At 36.1% G+C, this 20,680-nt stretch overlaps 1 protein-coding gene and 1 long non-coding RNA gene across 2 annotated transcripts in view; one reads left to right on the top strand and one right to left on the bottom strand.

The window, feature by feature from the left end:
• LOC140682630 (uncharacterized) overlaps positions 1–9,180 on the top strand; it is a 36,240-nt gene extending 27,060 nt beyond the window's left edge. Inside the window, exon 3 of the long non-coding RNA XR_012054568.1 lies at positions 139–9,180. This is a non-coding gene — a long non-coding RNA (uncharacterized lncRNA). The remainder of the gene's footprint in view (positions 1–138) is intronic.
• The window catches only part of KCNH8 (potassium voltage-gated channel subfamily H member 8), a 174,166-nt gene that overhangs the window by 47,095 nt on the left and 106,391 nt on the right, over positions 1–20,680 (bottom strand). The gene's annotated exons all lie outside the window — the stretch shown is intronic.

Raw genomic sequence — 20,680 nt, 5'->3', positions numbered from 1 at the left:
TTCACATGTTTCTTTTTACAGTAGAAAAGATTCAAAGAACTAAACATAACTTACAAACCAGAATTAATTTTCAAAAGATGCTTCAGTAAGTATTTTCTAAATTGTTCATTAAATTTTTCCTTTCATTTTGATAAACAGGTCTGTGTGTGCCAGAGAAAGCAGAATTAGCTACTGCCTCAGATATTTGAAAAAAAACAACAAAATGACCCCAAAGCAACAATGCAGGAAAAAAATATCCAGCTGGAAAACACAACCTCAATGAATTATATAAACACAATGCTTCACAAAAATCAAGACTGGGGAAAAAAGAAGGATAAGAATCTATTTGTGTGCCCAGTTTTGCCTGTTGAACAGCTTGCTTGGGAGATTTGGAATCTTTCTTGGGTATACAGGGAGAACTGCCAAAAGAAAATAATGCTGACAGACAGAGTGTTATTTTTGTAAAAATTCTTTGGGGGTCGCCTTTTGTAAGCTGGGACCTGACAGACTGAATCACCTCCTGAAGATTATTCTCTATCTACTTCAGTCAGCATCCATTTGGGTGAATCCAAATACGGACTGGGGGAAATCTCATTGCACAGAATGTCTGCAAAAGTAGGGGGTAGATTTAGAGTACCTGTCCCAGTACTTCCAATCAAGTTGGGAAAAAAATCTGTACGAATTTAGCACCTAGAGTAGATCTGCTGAACCATGGTTGCTCCTGTGCTCAGTTCCATGCTTTCTGGCATGTTGTTCTCCAGAGAACGCTCAGCCAGAAGGGCTGGGAAATGGCACAGCAAGGTCTGGCCATGGCCCTACTGATTCAGTCTGTGCCGGGCAGGGAATTTCATCAAAAGCATAAATGAAAGCAATCTGGGTTGCCATACAATGGCAGTACTGAGTAGGATGTTTTACCTTGCCAACAGACAGGAAAGCATATGACGATCCCCTTGGTTTTGCCCCGATAAATGGTATTAATCAAGTGGGGCTATTCTATATTTGTGGCTCCCAATTATTTAAAATAAAAGTAGAGCAAAATGGGAAGAGGGAAAAAAAAAAAAAAGAAGAAAAAAGAAGCCAAGCTGAGTCAATACCAGCACTCTGTGCACTACTGTTTTTCTGAGATTATAAGATTACACTACATTTCCCCAACAGTAGCATGGTCCTTTTTATGGCAGATTTAATTCCTATATTTCTATAGTAAGGAATGTAATCATAAACATTAAAGAACATAGAATAAAAACCTTAGAAAATATCTGGCAGAGAGGAGACGAAGTTAAAAAAGGTCTATCTAAACCTAGTGTAAAGCAATACAATCACAAAGTTCAAGATCAGCTCAAGATTGTTTCAGTTGCAAAACTGAAACAAATAAGTTATTTTAAAGAAGTGTAACTGATATGCCTTTTATGAGAAAATCTCCTGCCTCAGAGTGTTCTAAAATCTACTGATTCTCAGGCCATTTCCATTTTTCTCACTTTTCATGCATTTCCAGTGCTACCCAGGAAAGGTGGATGGCTGCATTCTTTAACTGAGAGATATATGTGAATTGGTTTCTCCTTTACAGCTCACTTTATGTTCAAGGTTTTCATCCAACCCTACCGAAACAATATTGCTCCTAAAGGATTCATTCTGCTAGTAAAAGTAAGGTACAAAAATATGTGTCTATATTGTGTCAATCAGCAGAAGTCTCTATAATATCTCCACAAAAATTCTACTACTAAAATACCAATATAATAATTTTACAATTTCTAGCAAACACTTCTGGCCAAGATACCAGTATTTGAGACGAGTTTAGTATTCAGTGTCTAGTTCTGTGGTATAACTGAAGGTCAGACAAATCATCCCCTCAGTAGGATATATGGCTTATCACTAAGCTAAAACAGTAGCAGTTAGCAATGATTAGCAATCCTTAATGATTGCTAAAATAATGCCCACAATGTAAAGAAAAACTATGAAGTAAATCTATTTAGAGATTTAGACTTAGAAGAGAAAATGTATGTCTGAAAGGGAAAACCCCAAAAATATATTTCTCTTACTTGTAGATAAGACCATGTTTACACCTTCTCATTTCTATTTTGGCTGGAAGAGATTATTCTAATCAGGAACTTCTGAAAAAAATTATATACAGTGGTGTTTCAGCCAGAATATTTAAATGTTTCAATATCGTCCAGACCAACAGTACTTCTCATATTTGTTGCTAGCACGGTATTTTTTTTTTTTTCAGTTTTAGGGTAGAAGTAGGGTTGGGGTTGCATGTAAATACTTCCATCAGCCAATGGAAGTAGTCATGAGGTAGCATCACTGACTAGTGCCTTTTCAGTTCTTGTAGGTAACAGCTCTCAGCAGATTCTCTGGCAAGCTTGAGTAATTAATTTCTTCCCTCAGGGAAGAAGAGAAAAATAAATACACCTTGTAGCCAGAGGGAGCTTCCTAGAATTTAGCATTATGAATCTTGTCTGGTTCAGACTTAGCATTGCCTAGGCACAGCTCTCCGACTTTGAAAACATTTTAAAGCACCAATTAGCATAATTAAGAGGAAGGCCTTTCAAAGGGAAAAAGAGCACTTAAGTAATCAAGTCCCATTGGAAAAGTCAATAGGAATTGGATATCTAGCTCCATTAGGCTACTTTGAAAATTGTTGTAAGAATCTGTATTGAGTTTAATTTACTTGTATCTGGGAAGTCTCAAGTATCAGCAGAAGCCTAAAAAAGCATTTAAGCCTCCATAGATGACATACATTTTAACTGGATGGAAATAACATTATTTAATTTACTAGACATCCAGAAAATCAGTCCTTCCCCTGGCTTGGTGCTTTCTCTGCACTGAGTATGTACAATGCTCCCTATAATTTGCAGCTTTATTCTATACTACTACTTAGATTTTCCTTTTAAGCCAGACACTTAACATTGCAAAATACTGCCTGGTACTTCAAAAACTTAGAAATTAATTGTATTTTCTAATGCATTAACTAACTACAGCACTTATTTTAAAAATAAGAGAAACATTTTCTTTTCCAGTTAAAAAAAAGATCCAAAGTCTTCTGTTTATTCTACACTACAGTGTCAGGAAGAATAAAGAGGTGTGGATAAGGAGTACCTCTGAGAGCATCCCTGAATGTCTGAAAGCAATAGCAGTGATGATGCTAAAAGAGAAAAGTATGAGACAAAGGCTGAGCTTCTCTCAGCTATGATTCCATACCAAATTTAGAGACTTCAAGTATTCCTAGGGGAAATGTGAAGGTATAAAAGCCTATCTGCTCTCACATAACCACTTTTTTTGATGGGCTGGTGTTAACTAAAGGACACTGTGGATTGTATTTAGTGAGGATTATATTTAAGGAATATGTATGAGGCTGAATTTTGTTTTTCTGACTCAACTGAAAAGAAATAATAATGGAAAAATGTCCTGAACTGGAGCACATGCAGCCTTCTAATATAAATAGATCATAAGTTTCAACACAGAAGTCACTATCCTATGACTACTAATGTGTGTTGCAGTGATCAGTTGTTAAGTGTCATTAAGAAGAAGATAAAAACTATACAAGAGAAATTAGATCCTTCATCACTGGAATATATATTTAAATTAAAATCACTGTGCAGCCTGAGAGCTGTGCTGTTTCCCACTGCAGTAGTCCCTGATCACTGCTGATAGCTCCTAATTTCACATCTAGAGCCAGGCAGCCAGGAGCTGCAGGTTTGCACAGCAAAGCACACTTCCCTTTCATCACATAGCAGCACCCTCTGATCTGCAAATAAACACCTCATATTTCCATTTTGAATGGGGGAAAATAGTCCAAGTTTCTATTGATGTCAATAAACCAAGATTCTCAGCTGTATCCATCTGTATGTTTCTTTGTATTTCCCCCCACAAAAATAAACGTTAAGGCAGAACAGTTGCTAAGAGAGAGCAAGTAGGTGAATTTCCTTATTTTTAGGTAAAAGCACCTGTGATTACAGTTTCGGTGATTTCAGATGTCCAAATCACTTCCCTCAACTGTCTATGTAGCTTCTTCAGAATGTATCATAGCTAAAGTTCATTTGGAGGGGACGCCAGAGCTAATATTGTATTTGAGATGAGATTTTTTTAGAACAGCATAATGAATACATTTTACCATATCAAACCCCAATTATTATTCATTAGACATTAAAACAGTAGCTTCATTTTTAAGATTGCTTCCAAAGAATTTTGCACAATTACTCCCTAGATGTTGCTGACTGATATAATACATTCAGAATCTAAAGGTGTATAAGAAGATGAAATCATTTTACTTCTTGTGTGTATGACTGCATTATTGAATAATTATTGCCTCTGTTCTCATGGTGATTACTCAGGTTCTTCAGAAGAGCTTCAAAGCTTTTTTATCCCTGTCTAGCCAAAATGTTTTTGACATGTGCAACTTCTTCCTGCTAAAACATTTGTAGTTTTTCCCCAGACTATTAATAGATCAAACAGCACCATTCCTACTATTTCACCCTGTGGAATATCGCTGTTACTCTTTCATTGTCACAAAACCTGATCATTTGTTTACAGGTTTGATTTATGGTGCCTTTGCCTGTCATGTTAGGGGAGGCTCCCAGGTACCAGAGCAGATGGCTTTAGGATTAAAGAACCCCAGAGAGGACAAGAGCAATCATACCATTGCTTCCGGAGGACGGTAAATATGTCAGATCATATTGAACTGGGTCAATAAGCAAAATAGGAATTGGGCTTTTCTTTCACACAAGTTAGGAAAAAAAAAAGGTACTAACCACCCCCACACAAACACAACTTTTCCCTCCCCATCCAAAACAAAGCAAAAAAACCAAAAAAACAAGACAAAGACACAGTCCTGAACACATGACACTGTTGCGGGTTGTGAGAGTGTGTAAACTCAGCTCCAGCACGTGTACTCAAATGACAGAATTGCACACTAGTAAAATACAGGACATGAATTCATGCTCTTTTCAAAATGAAGACAATAAATAAGCGTGTAAGAGGAAACCAAAGGTGTGTCTATATGATCTGCCAACAAGTACAGGGTACAAAGGAGCAGCTTTCGCCAAGAGAATTATATTTGAAGAAAATTAGCTGGTATTCAAGATAAGTAAAAGTTGATTAGCAATGCATGAAATTTAAACTAGAGTGATTACAACATTAGTACAACAGACATAATCATAATGGCTGCAGGACAATTAGAAATGATTAGCATTAATCTAGTTCTCTTGATCTGTATTCTGCTAACACACTTTCCTGCAAAGAGTGGACACCTAAAATGAGAAAGAAAACTAATTTGCTAAAGAAAATAACATATTTCTCAAGTACTGAGACTGCTAAAAAATATTAAAGTAAGTTTCAAAATCATTTATTCTAAATACCTCTTATTTTACCTTTGAATTAACTTATCAGAGTATATTCTTTATTATGATGAATTTAATGATTGTTTTATCCTTAAACTAGAAAGACATAACATGGCCATGAATGAGAGTGGTAGTGTTAACAGAAGTAAAGGAACACTACTGCAGTATTTAAATTTTGTGGAGGGAAATTTTTGCTACGACATAGAAAAGAAGCAGGTCTATCTTGGCCTATATGAAACATAATTTTATCTCCATTGCCTGTGAATGAAGTCCTTGTGGTAGAGGCATTCTCAAGGCTGCCCTGTGTGACCCTGGCAGCAGAGCCCAGACACCAGCTGTGCTGACTTGGAACTGCCATGTGTGCAGCAAGGATGGGGATTAGTGCTTTGGATCAATGCAAGGCAGGGGTATCTGCCCTCCACACATCATAGCATTGCCATTCTCTTACCTTTGAAACCCATTATCTGTATACTGTTACATCTAATTTATGTCTATTTTAGTATTTTCCCCCATTTTTCTATGTTAAAGTCATAATCCCTGGCAACCTTCTGGTGTATTGGTTACATCAGATAACCAGGTAATGAAGGGATATGTTGAATTTGTTCCAGCAGATTATACTTAACCTCTGGCTGCTAGATTTCAAGTGCCAAAATGTGAGACATATATGGAAGGTTATATACATTTATGTGCTGAATGTGCACATTACAGACAATATGTAAGAAAAAAAGCAAACACCTCAAAACCTCCTTTAATATGTAATCAAAGAGGAGAAAGATAATCCCTTTTGCATCAAGTACTCTGTGCTTCTTTCTATTCAGCAGATAAAATCTTCAGAGCTGAGAGAACAAATTTTATAAGATTTCATACTTCAGATCTCAGATGTTAACCTCTTTAAAGTCTAATCCATAAACAAAAATTCTATTCTTTCATGTAGGTGCTATATATGTCATTTAAAGATCCCTGTGAAAATATTAACAGCATATTTTTGGGGAGCTTGCAAACACTGAAAATTACAAAATGGAATATTTTAAAATTACAAGTAAAATAGCTGAGAATTGCAAAGCCACATCATTCTCAGAAACAAGCCATGATGCGACATCTCTCCAAAATTATAGATCCACCAGTAGCAACTTTGAGGATCATTGTCATATTAGAATTCAGGTGAACATTAGGAATGTCTTGATTCAATAAATTGGCCATTTGATTTCCACTGCAGAGAAACTGGATAGAATTTTTATTATATCTCTTCCCCAAATTAGCACATGAAGTGGGAGATCATTATGAGCCAGAATCCAAGGCACAAACACACTCCTAATAAAGCTGACAATTCAGACCCTTGCATCTACATTGTTTTAAAATGGATCAAATTAAAAATTCAAATTTTGAACACCTATCAGATGAAATTGTAATCTTCTGCCGATTTTGGGAATTTTACCACTGATTTTTGAGCATCTGTAACATCATCCAGAGAGTCTGAACTTGGACTTAATTCAGTCAGAAGACAAAAACAAAGGTGAAAATTAAAGATTCCTGTATTGCTCATGAGGCTTGGACATTTAAGATACACAAACCTCTGCAGTCAAAGGCAGGTAGGTGACATTAATACTTTCATTTCTGGTTCCTTTTGAATGCCTGCCTTACCCTTTGCAGGTACAATAACATAGAGGAAACTCAATCATCCCAAAGATCCTTAGGGAAAGTTTTAGAGATGTATGTTGAGACAGATATTTTTAAAATACTTTCAAAATCCATAGAGCTTTCCAAACTAAATGTGTACTCCTTGTTGTGTTAGAGCATTTTTAGATACAAGCCTAACCTCTGTCAGGTCTATCAAAATTTAATTTGATTTGAAAGGTGAATTTTTTTTATAAGGCTAAAGAATACTCTTTGTAAATAAATTGGCTGTTGTATTTCTGCTTGAATGTATGCTTGGAAGGTAGCATAAAAAAACCACCAACATTTTGCAGAGCTTTAACTTATCTAATTTGACAAAGTCATAACAAGATACTGACCCATTGTTTTCACTGAAAATGAAACTTTCATGGTGAAATAAATACTCCATGAACTAATCAGTTTCAGTAGGAAGAGGAGCTCAATCAAGGCATTAAAATAGGAAAAAAAAATCTAACATCTAACTGCAATATTCCTTATAACAAGAAAAACACAGCTGAGCCCACAAAAGTGCTGAAAACCTGAAAATTAGGCCTTAATTATCTGATAAAACTCAAGTCTAAATTGCAAGTATCTCTACTTAGAATAAAAAAGTAGCATTTCTCTTTTCTCATGGCAAAATTGCTGCCACCTTTGAGATATAGACAAAACTGCCTTGTAGGAAATAATTTCTTGTCATTGCCAAGGTGTGGTCTGTTAAATACTTTACATTTTCATTTTGGGAAGCCATAAGTGCAAGGAAAGGTACGTCCTATGAGATGCTTGCAATCCACTCCAGTAAAGGCACAATAAGAATTATAATGCAAAAAAACCTCTGATTAATCACTCCTGGACATGTTCATGGCTTAAAAATAGTAGAGCAAAAGTCCTGATATTAAATATTTGCAATGATAGCATTTTATTAGAAAACAATGTTGGAAAGATATATTTTAAAATATCTAGTTAGCAACAAGTCAGAATAGTGTGGAGTTTGGCATATCTTCCGTCTAATGCAAAATGCTACATAAACACTCTACAAAACATGGTGTACATGAATTACCAACAGCTTCACACATTTCAAGCCCTGAATATTTCTAGCCAGAATCTAAATATAGTTGATGCATTAAATCTTAAAATTTCTAGATGATATCCTATCTTCTTTTGTCTGCAAAATAAATTTTTGCACTTTTACTTCTACTGTGAGAAACCCCTGAGGAAGAGCCCAGATAAAGTTTCACCGTTAGAGCCCTAGATGCTTAACATTGATAATTCACATGAATTATCTATTTACATTTCTACTCCACCATGTGGCAAAATATTGTCTTTCCAGAGAAGTTACCTCATGACTACAAGTTGAGTTTATTCCAGTGAGAGAAGAAAGGAAGGAGGGTACTGGGGGAAGATAGCCCTTTGGGCAGAGCTCCAAGACAGTCTCCAAAAAGCCAGCTAATCATCTGCAGGAACACAGAGGTTATCACTTCCAAAAGGCTCTGGGTGAGTTGTCCTCCTCACCCCTACACTGCCTTGCTGCTTCATAATGCTGCAGATTGCATCTCTGGAACATGCAGCTGGTATTCTGTGCATGGCTAAACAAATCAGACAGATCTGCTCCTCATATTTATGAGGAAGACTCCAATATACCTCCGTACCAGTCTCAGAGTATAATGTAATAAAGATTCCTCTTATAGTAGAGATACATTTATTCCAAGGTAGAGAGACCTATCTATATTACATATAAGAGCTATGTATAAGGATTTTAATAGCTGACTCAGCAGATCTGAAAGGAACACATTCCTCTTGATATTTTATGACAGTTCTCTAAACATTTAGACTTAACTGTTGCCAAGAAGCTCCAGCATACATGGTCAGTGCACCTGCATTCCTGAGGAACTAGGTCATTACTTCCTTCAGCCTCATTTATCAGAGTCAGTACATTTAGAAGAGGAATGTTCTTGAAACTCTTCTCTGTGATAAGCTAGTACAGCTCTTCTCAATAGTAATTTGTTAGATGACTGTGTTTGAATATGTGGGAGATTTAAATCCTTCTTGCTTTTGCAAGTCAGTAGTTTACTCTCTCTTCCTCACATCATTGAATCACAGAATCAAATAGGTCAGAAAAGACCTTGGAGATCATGAGGTCCAAAGAAAGGACAAGATGGGAAAATTTTCAATATCAACTTTCTGCAATAGTAGAATGCAATACATGCAAAGCACTTAATAGAGCTAACTATTTTTATTAAAAGTTTTCTTTTTACTAGGAATAGTTTACAAATAGATCTAATGCCATTATCATATTTGGAGTGAAGAAAAATACCTTTTCATTTTTTGAAAATTATCTTGCTTTGCTCTACCCACTATATTTTCCTGGGGTTTTTACACTAAAAAAAAATAAATAGTAGCATAAATAAATTAACTACTTTTTTGGTAGTATAGTATATTGTTAATTTAATTTGTAGATTATAGGTAAACCATACAAATCTAAACATATAGACATTTAAGAAATAAAATTGTAAGGCCATAATCAGAAGCATTTAAATAAAGTGAATATCGTCTTCTTTAAGGAAATGGTCATGATGTCACTGCAGAAAAAGTTTCAGTATTTAACATTACTGCTCCTTAGGCAAACTGGCTGTTTCTGTCCTTTCCCAGACTATTAAATGCCTTGCAGCTAAGTTTGGAACTAGACATGTTTGTGCTGGTCGTCCATTCAGTGCAAAGAGCACGTCCATCTATGCCCTCTTTGCTTCCCTGTGCTCCATCAGTCTGTACCCATCTGTTGGAGCTTTTCTGATCTTATATTTAGACTGTAATATCCTCTTGGGAAAGAACAGCCTTTTTATCCTGTGTTAATTCAGCAATGGAGACAAGAGGGCTTTGACCCATAAGTAGCACCCCAGGTGTTCCTGCAATAAAATTTATGGTAATGAAGTTTTTTTTTAATGGTGTCAGCTAAAGAGTTAGAATCCTGTTTTGCAGCTTTATGTATTTGGAGTCCAAATCATGCCAAAAAGGTTTTGAGCTACTACAGGCAGACTATTCATATCTTTTTAAAGAAATAAGCACTCTCCTCCAAAAGCAATAGAGAGGACTTTAAAATGAAATCTTCATTATCAAAATATGCCAAAATCTCCCACACAACACAGTCTTGCAGAATGTAAGTTTTAAAGTTGCTAGCAAAACTTTGAGTCTAAGTGTGTGCAGCATGGCATAGTTAGTAAATTAATCTCACCTCCACCCTGCTGTTCTCACCTGCTCAGGTCTCAACGTCAGAGAAATACCAAATGAAGTCTTTCAGTTCTTATGACTATTTCTCAGTCCTAAGAGTTAATATATTAAAGTTCTGACTCAGACTCTGCAAATAAATTCTCATGGAGGTAGTGAAAGTGGTAATCAATATCTTAAAACCTTTGTAAAAAAAAGTATTGTTTATTTGCAAGAGCAAGATATCAAGAGGACTATATTTTTTAGAAAATCAGTGTAATTTACTACACATATTTGGTATTTTCATTCTGTGTAACAACCAGCAGCCTGCAGGAATAGAGTTGTTTACTTCCAGACTCTGCTTTTTAAATCTGAGTAATGCAAGAAATGATCACTGACGTGGTACCTTCCCCTCTCCTACCATCTTCCTCACTCCAGAAATCGAGCCAACTCTCAGCACCTACTGCCTGCTCAAATGCAATCTCCCAGTTTGGCAAAACAGGGGCAGGCGCCTTGAAGCAGGGGCAGAAGCCTCAGCACAGAAACGGTTTCCTTTTGTAGGTCTAACTGCAAATGAAAGGTTAATTGCAGAATTGCAATAAAACCATGTAATTTCCATCTGAATGGCCTGCATGATGACACAGGAGATGGTAATGACAGCATGGAGTTCAGTTTGGGTCAGCATAGACTGCTGCAGCCTACATGACATCCCTTTCTCCTTGTCTTCTTTATTGCTGACATCCATGCTGGTTAGATAACAGCTAAGTGTGCTAACCCTCACTACAATCCTCTCCTTGCTTGCTCCATAGATTTTACAGCATTGTCTAAATATTCTTCTCTGTGTTCTTATCTAAGGAGCCACTGTGTTCTACAGGGACCTGCCTCTGACAGGCAGCCCTATGATAAATGGTATTAGCGCTTTATTTGCTTTTGCTTTTTCTTAGCTTTTTTATTTCTTGATTCTACAACATAAGTAACATTTTTCAATTATTTTTTTTTATTATGTGCCACTTGAATCAAGGAAGTTTAGATCCAAACATATTTGGCTTTTGTGAGAGAGAGAGATCAGGAACAGAGATCTATTACTCTGAATTATATCTAAAGATAATAAAAAAACCCCAAGAATTTGCAGTGTAATACAGGCTTGATGCAAAGAAAGAGTAAAAAGTAAGGAAGAAAGTGGTGTCTGAATGGAAAAGTACACTACATTTTTAAAGCTGACACAGTTCTGAAATAATACATCTGTGTCTGCAGAAATGACAGGTCTTTTTGAAGTGTGTGACATAAGGGAATCCTAAGCATTAGCGTTTTTATCTCCAGATCTCTTAAACCTGACAATGAAAAACAATTTAAAATAATTAGGTATAATTACTTTTACAGAATGCATTTTGTGAAAAACTTTACGTGCTGCAGAATTCATTGACATACTCTCACAGCTTCACATTCACACTTCTTTGACTGAAAGTAAGTGCTAGGTAACTTTAAGCGCTGTCACCTGAAAGTACAAAATGAACAGAAACAATTTTCAGGCTATAGGGAAATGGAAGAGGGACTGGAAAGAAAAGACTCTTGAATAATTTCTTCATTTCTGTACAGAAATGGTTTTCTATTCTGGCAGCAGAAAACCCTTCTTTTATCAAGCACCTGCTCTGGAAAAGGGCAGGGAAAAGAGGATAAATAAATAGAAAATAGGAATATATACAAAGGACATATCTACATTAAAAATGTAAGGCATTCTAGTGCTACAAAAGAAAAGAAGTGTTACTTTAGTCATTATGGGATGTCTTTGGAATGCAACATGGCACTCTAGCACCCTAGAATCTTTACCTATCTGATGGGGCTGAGAGGCAGTCCAATCACAGATTTAAGCAGCTGCTGGAAAGATTTCAAAATACATAGCAAATGATTTATGGATTTAAACTGGATTGAAAAGATAAAAAGATATAGTTTGAATAGCCAAGTCATGAGCTTTAAAATAGAAGGAGAAATTTCCAAGTCCTAGCAGAATGTCCTAATACACCAATGTGTAAGAGACACTAATGTTTTAGCAAATTGTACAAAGCTCTCAGAGGAGGGTAGTGTAACCTTAGTACAAGCTACCCAGCCAAGGTTTTCAGGACTTGGATGGAGCAAGCTATGTTTGACCCAATTTACTGCATATGATAGTCCTGGTTCAGCTATCTGCCTGGTTTAATTAAACCCCAGAGGCTTTCTGCAGCCAAGAGATCTACAGCTCCAAGTACAGTTAAGGGTTAAAGACTCTGATGTAACTTCAAGTTGATTGAACAGAGCTTCTGTGCACAATATTTTCAACTTGCAATTAATTATACTCTCTGGCGTTCCCATTACAGAAGCCATGTGGAAATATCGGGTGTTATTTTACCTCCTGGGACCATCCCCTCCTCTGGGCGTTTATGAGGCAGATTTTTCCCCTACGTGTGGCACTGAGAATTTCTATCATGGTTGCAGAAATTGGTCCAGATACAGCTTTTCCACAGAGATAAAAACTGCTTTGTAGAATTAATAAATGTTACCCAGGTAATCTGTGGTTCAACACAGGACACTGTCAAATCTCAGGGGCTTTGTCCACATAGCAGATGTTTACCTTTGACTTAAAAACTGTCTAAAATTTCTTTTACCAGTTACAAAACCTTGGAAGTGTATTAATAATAATATAAAAAAATCACACTCCAGTTAATAACCTACTTTCATGACTGCTTTTCTCTGGACTACAAATCCAATAGGGTATCTCAGTCCTGGGGTATTTGGTGATTGATTAAAATGGTTCAATCAGAAGGCAAAGTATGGTGTGTAAAGGAAAACACAGTTTAATCAAGGAACTAAACCTATAGGAAAGAGCAGCAGGGAAAACTTACTAAGGTTCAGAATAGCTAAAATACAAATTGATGTTAATCTAAATGCAAAGGGAATGCTCCAGTTCAGCTCAATAAATGATATTTTAGTTTCACACACCTGCACCTCATAAACACTGGTTTAGGTTTACAAATAGAAAATGAATAATTTCCACAAACTTAGTGTCTATTAATATTTTAGATCCTGGTAAGATCTAGTATACACTGGTTTGAAAAAAGAGATTTTAATAAAGAAAATCTGTTGTAGATATTTTATCGATATATGGCATTTCAGATAAGGGCCTTCCAAGATCTTAATTTGTAAGTGTAGGCCTTTACCATGGGCAGATGGGTTTCCACACATACTTCCTACTCATGGTCTGGTGATTACAGTTTTGCACATGAATCTCCTTTGCAGCAGTTAAATTTCTCTGTGTCTGATTTAACTGACTGACAGACACAGAAAATACTATGTGCCTCTGCTTTTGTTGTACTAAAAATAATTAATAACTATGCTTATCTGCAAATAGGATTTCTTCAAAAGCCAGATAAACTTTCATTTTTTCCTTATTCAAAAGTCTAACCCAATTACAGAAAAAAAAGTTTTCTTTCATTAATATTTCACACCACAAGCTTCTCCAAATTTGGCCTCATATATAGTATTTTACATAAAAATTTATTTTCACCACTCAAAGAATTAATGGAAAATTTACACATTGCATGTACAATAAAAACATTACTTTCACAGAGGACTAAAACTTGTAAGGATTAAAAATGTCAATAAAATTATTTAAAAGCATTCCAATGTTAGATATTCTCCTGGGATCAAAATTTTCTGTTTGAACTGCTTTAGAGTTTTCATCACCATGTAATGCTTCAGAATTTTGGTATATCCTTGTCTTTTTCAAAGTACATACAATGCATTAAGTACGGTTTGAGGTAATTCGTAAGATGAGTACTTTGAAGAGTTTCATAGCTTCAAAGTGATCATCTTTTGGTTGTCTACTTTATTCCTATTTATTATTTCTATATGACACTCCAGGGGCTAATTATTTTCTATAATACTGCAAGAAACCACCAAACTAGTTGGCTAAGTCTCCCAGATATTGATACCCCAAATACTTCACAAGACTGGTAACGATCAACCATTTCCTTCAAATATTAATTAAAAGTGAATTTCCAGATCTGCTTCCTAAAAAAAAAAAAAAACAAAAAACCAACACCAAAAAACGAGACAGGTGAGTATACAGATATTTCTATTCCATACAACAATGGATCTTCAATACAGGTACCCCAGGTCAAGTGAGCATTATGATTGATTTTGCTAAATTGAAGATATCAGCACTCATGCATGCCATCAGTATATTTTAAAAACTCTTTTTCTTAAAGATGCATGTTCAAAACCAGAAACGACCATAGTTCCAGAGGAACAGGTTCTATTATTACTAATGACTGAAAATGAAGAAAACCAATAATTGAGAACATAATGAAGGAGACTGGAAAAGAAATTAAAATTAAACATTCAGGTAGAGATATGACAGACCGAAGTGAGCAATTGATCACCTCTAGCGAATGAGCTGGCACTGTAATATTTTATACGCTATAATATCTGTACAGCGCTGTGCAGTGTAGTCAGCATGATGTTCTTTCTTGTTCTGCACAAGGATTCATAAATCTACACATGTCAGTTCTAACCTGATGGATGTGTGTTTGGAGCCGTGAAACCAGACCAATATTTTACAGTAGAACACAGTTCTCTTGGCTGAGATCCTTGGAAATTTACAAGTACTCTTTCTGGCAGTGAGGAGGATTCACTTAGTTCTTACAGCGCCACAAAACAAACTGAACTGATGTTCCCACTAAAGCAGACCAGGGCATGCTGGGCACCTGTGCTGAGCCTTGCCATCTGCCAGACAGCACCAGAGCGGGTGCCAGCTGCAGCCCGTCCCAAGACTCCAGTTGTAGCTCATTAGAACCAGCTCTTCATAAGCTGAACATTTGTTGAAATTACTGGAAGCTGTTTTGATGTAGGTCCAGGCTCAAACTCCAGAAGGTAGGTCTGGAATACAGAAGTAGGTACACGTACCTGCATGCACCAAATATTTCCATCATCTGGGTCCAAAACCTCATCATTCTTTAGCACAACAGTTTTACCATGTGTCTTCTGTTAGCTGATTTTCCTAACAGCCCTACTACCTGGAGATTCGTGATCACACAAAATCTCAGTTTTCTTTTATTTTTTTTTTTGAAACTAAGTTCCTGGTCACCATGTTGCTAAGAATATGTTGCAAACATCAGTCTTCAGAGGGTTCAAAAGTAGACTGATATTAACACATTTAAAAAATATCATTATTTTTGATGTTTTTAAAATGTTTTTTGAATGTTTAGATTTAGTAAAAAGTGCTTATGTCACATTCAAACCCAAGTTTTTAATGCTTTAGCAGAAGGAAATGTTTTACAGGGACAAAGCTGGAATGATCTAGGATCATTAATAGGGAAGATAATTCATATATAAAAAAAGAAAAATAAACAACAAGCCTCTATCTCAACTTTCATACCAAGCCTTCTCTCATGTCTATCCATTTAAGTAATTTTTCTTTGCAAAAACACATTCATATTTACCTGCTTCTAAAGTATATTCTGAGACTTCCTATAATATGAAAACTCTGGGATTCAAAAGTTAATTATTGCTTTGCCAAACTATGTATTGTACTGATCAAGAATGGAAGTAATGGCAATGATTTTTCCAATATGATTTCTACTGTTATTTACCTAAGGGTTATGCCGGGTCTAAGAATACCAGAAACTTTTTAGTTCATTGACCTACAATATTTGTGGAAGAACTAGCAGATGCGCACATACCTAAAAATAGTCTTTCTTCTGAAAAGAGGATAGCCTGAATTTCAACCTGAATAAATATACCGATCCCACAATTATTTATTGTCAAGGATCTGCTTAAATCTGTATCTTCAGAATTCCTGGCAAAATTGGTCAGGACCTTGTGAAAACTAAAACCACCTGCCTATGGTTTCTTAGCATAAACTAGGAAAAAGCTTCCTGGCACTAAAATGTCCCAGGCTGTTGAATCTCAAGAGAATTTCAGGTAAATGTCTGTCTTAATGGGTATTCCAGTTTGATGCTGACTTACAAAATTCTGACAAGAGTGAAGCTACCTGGGGACCACAAAGGACTTAGGCAGAATTTAGGAACCTGAACTCAAGATTTTAACCTAAAGTTTGCATCTAAGATGTAGGACACCTGCACTTTGGAAAACCCATTTCAGCCAACTTTTGCATTGGGCCAGAAGCACCACAATCTTTACATGATTAAGATACTTGGAGATTCCCTCCTATCTCCACCAGGTGGGGATCTTTGAGTCACCTTGTCTCTGCATCTAAATTTACTGAAGAACTCAGTGGGGAAGATAGTTTTTTCAATTCAGGCTGTTCACTTCAGTCCAACATGGGACATATAACACCTGAGTGAAAGGCACAGTCTTATTTTCACCATTTCCTACTGGCACCACTCAGGTGCTGAGCACCTTTTTCTGTACCCTGCCACTGACAGCTAACTGTGGGTGTTCACTGGGAGTCAGCACCCAAGTCCTTTTAAAGGCTCTGATTGCAAGAGTGTGATAAACAAAATGTGTGTCTAAGTTTTATATTGCAGAGTATGTGGTTCAGTCACAATTGAGTTCTTGTTTTCAAAAGTGCTGTACATTAAAAAACTAATAGAAAATGAGTAAAAACCTGAGCTGAAACTTGAGGTATTCACCTGAAATAAAGATTTAAATAGCTGAAGAACAATGCCCTTTACAGGCTTGATTTTAAAGCTTATTCCAAAGAAAACATTTATTAACTATAAAAAACAAAGGTGTTTTTTTTGTTTGTTTTGGTTTGTTTTTTTTTTTACTGTATTTTGCATAGATAACTACTCCTCCATAGCCAGAACTGTAGGAATAACAAAAAGTTGCAGCTAAATTTCAGAGGGACAGGAAGGAATTTTTTTTTGAGACAGTGCCACAAATTATACCTGACAGTTTTTATTATCTAAGGGAGCCAGCATCCTGACTCTTGGTCCTCTCCTAATCTCCTCAGTACACTCAAGACAGCTGGGTTTCAACAACGCACATGGTTCTCACAGAATGAATGCCTTCAGCAACAGGAAATATTTTAAATATTACTTGTTTCCTGTAGAGACAGGTAGAAAAAGAATTTTCTCATGTTTAATAAGATCTCTAAGGGGTATAGTATATATACTCAGTATATATATATATATATATATATATATATGTTTGCTGCTATTTTTGGGAGTAGAGTATATATATATAATAATATATTGATACAAAACAACAACCTGCAAATAAAGAGCCCATGCCTAAATCTGATGCCAGTTGAACTATAGAAATGGGAGCCAATGGAATTGGACTGGTAAGATCACCCAGGAACTTAAACACACTCTAGCCTCTACTCCATGCCAGCTAAGAGAAAATTAATCTTATTTTTACAAGTTGCTGAAGATCATGCCATATCTCCGAGAAACATTTTTTTCACCAGTGAAAACAAATGAGAGGAACAAGGTGAAATGTAACAGAGAGGGACCTGAAAATGCTAGAAGGGAAAAGCAGGACAAGAACTGTACCACTGTCTCCAGTGGGTGGGAATGATATGTCCAAGAGTCGTGGTTTTATCAGACACTAGAGTCAAAATGCTGCACATGGAAAAATGCTTTCCTAAGATGGGAAAACTTGCTGATGTAAAGGTTTCCAGCATCTAAAACCAATGCCCATGCTCTTTATCTTCCAAATCATATAATCAGTTAAATCTAGCAATACCAGAGCTAAGCAAGAGATCCAGTTTTTAACATTATTCCCAATGGCCCCACATCATGAAAGCTCATCATTAATAGACCCAGACACTTCACTTTTCTCACTGTGCAACCACGTGGCTAAATTTGTAAATGTAACCATATTTTTGAATTATTTGCCATGGGAATGTTGCCTGAATAAAGACAAAAAGTGAAATAAAGGCTTACAATTAGGTCCAGTAAGAATAAAGCAAATGCCATTTTCTGTTCTGGGTATTTTCATAGGAACAATGTTATCACTCCCATTGCCCCAATTCAAATGCAAATTAAGCATCACATTTGTTTAAATTAGCTAGAGAAATAGATACACAGAAGCAAATGCTGCTAGATCTGGGCCATGGTGCATATCTGATGGCACAGCAAGGTTCGAAGTATTATGTTAACAGTACTGCAGCTTTAAAATGTTTGCTTTAAGTGTTAGCAAACCTCGGTCTTGAAATCTGTGCTACAGGCTTTCTGAGGAAGCACTAAATGGGATAAGTGAAAGCTAACAGTTTTTTTCTCCCTCTGCCTCTACTCCCAAAAATAGCAGCAAACATAAAAAGCAAATTAATCTTCTTTTCATTCTAGACATAATTTTCCTTTCTTAGAACAAACCCATTCTTATATTTCAGCTATTCCATACATTGCAGCATTCATACAAGGTGCCATACTGTTTTCAAGTGGACATCACCTGAGACATTCCAGTGACGAATAAAAAGTAGAATTTCCAAGGAAGAGACACATTTCCTTTAATTAAAAAAGTTTAAGAATTATAATTTTTTGCATGGTATTTTTTTAATGTTTTCCACTAGAAAGCCTCTCAATGGCTGGAATAAACTCTGAGTATGATGCATTGATGGAAACTTGAGTCTCCAGTTCTGGTATGAATATATCAAAATTAAAAGTTAAAAAATTAAAACATGGAAGTATAAGAGTGTCATGGTTTGACACTCATATGGATCATATTCTACTGCTTTGCCTGGAGTAAGAAACCTCTTTTATATACTCTGCAAAACAACACAAATTTTTCAGTTGAGGTCTTCCTTTAGGAGAACAGGATAGACTCAGTGCCTTACAGTAATTCTACCTTAATTATACTCCAAACAAGATTTCTCCTGGTGCATTATTTGCTTATGATTTATTATGATTTCCAGACCTCATTTTACTTTGCTTAATCCCTAATACTCTAAATTACACCTACTATTCTCCCCTCATAATATCCCCAGTGTGGATGCTATGAGGTGTAGTGAACTTGTCAGTTGAAGTTCTCTTAAATGACAAAGAAAGGTTGGCTACATATAATCACCAGAATAGCAAAAGATACACAGAGGACCAAGACTTAATTTCATTGTCTTTCATCAGCAAGTAATTTGCATGTGGAGAGCAATAGAATTTCTACTGATTAAAAATATTACATAATATAAATTTTTGTGCTCATATATGTGACACATAAACTTAACCAGAAATTTTGTCAGTGCTGGACTGGTCCTTGCAAAACAACAGCTTCATGACAGATATCTGGAATTTTCGGAGCTCTTTTTTTTCAACCAGTATCTAATACTTTAACATTTTAAAACTTTAACATTTTCAAACCATTTCACTTAAAAAAACCCCAAACAAACAAAAAAAATCCAAACTAATCCCCAAAGCTATAAATTATTTAACTTAGTTCTAGAACTAATATCTGTAGGAGCATTACAGGAGTGATTGCAGTGTAATTTTTATTATAAATTTATAGCATCTAAATATTTTAGAGACCATCAACTAAGGTGGTGGAAGAGCCTTCTAGGCAAAAATGCAGACTCACACCTTTAAGAAAGAAAAAAAACCCCAAAAATGCCTGTCTGTAAGCCCAATAGAAAAGCCCTTTTTCCATGTAGAAAGTGAAAGTCTGAGATCACACACCACTAAGCACTTTGGCCCATCCAACGTGGAAACGCACTACATACAGCTGTCCAGGGAATGCCCCTAATTGTCACAGGTTAAGGTAAGTTGGTGGTGAGGGGTTTCTGGCCTGGGAAGCCCACTGGAAGATGATCAGTTTGTGATAACCCAGATACAACCCTGTGCTCTGAAATACAAATGGGACCTGTGGGATATGTCTCCATTCCAGTTAAACTGGGATTGGTTCTATGAGGTTGTTGGGACATTTGGTTATTACTACTGTTGCCCAAGAAAGGATAAAACTGATGGGTGAAGGTTAATGTTTTTGTAGTAATAAATGTCAAGAGGCCCAGGGTATATGAGAAGAGTTTTCTGAATGTGTCCTTGCCTCAGGGAAAAAGGGAGCACAGGGAGCATGGCCAACAGCCCTACCCAGGGAGCAAGGCTGCAGCCCACCATCATCATTTGGACTGCAATGCATGCTTTGAAAGCAGCTATTGTTTGTGGCCTACATAAGCTGACAAAGTGCCTTCCGAGATGCTTCCCACCAGAGAGCCATTATTATCATTATTATTATTATCTGGATTTGTTTCTCTGTTAGTGGTATTTGACCAATTTTTGCACAGTGGTCTTTCTTTGTATATTCTCCCCTAGAGCTGCAGTCTTTTCTGTCAGAAGTTTGCTCTCTATAAAGAGTTCAGCAGCAGGTCACAGACTTGGTTTGCAAAAGAAAACACAAATGAACAATCAACTTAGAAGAATAAGAAGACTCCATAAATCCTTAAGTAACCTATTGAAAAACTAGAAACACATATTTCTTGAACTTTCTTCTTTTTTCTTTTTCTTTTCCTGACCCAGCATCCTCACTTCTCTGAGGTCAAGCACCTTTATAAGATTGTTGTTTTTTGTGTAGATTTCTCATAATTAGAT

Source organism: Taeniopygia guttata, chromosome 2 (assembly GCF_048771995.1).
Source record: "Taeniopygia guttata chromosome 2, bTaeGut7.mat, whole genome shotgun sequence".
NCBI classification, from domain to species: domain Eukaryota; kingdom Metazoa; phylum Chordata; class Aves; order Passeriformes; family Estrildidae; genus Taeniopygia; species Taeniopygia guttata.
Note: the sequence above shows the minus strand (reverse complement) of the source record. Positions and strands in the feature narration are given on the sequence as shown.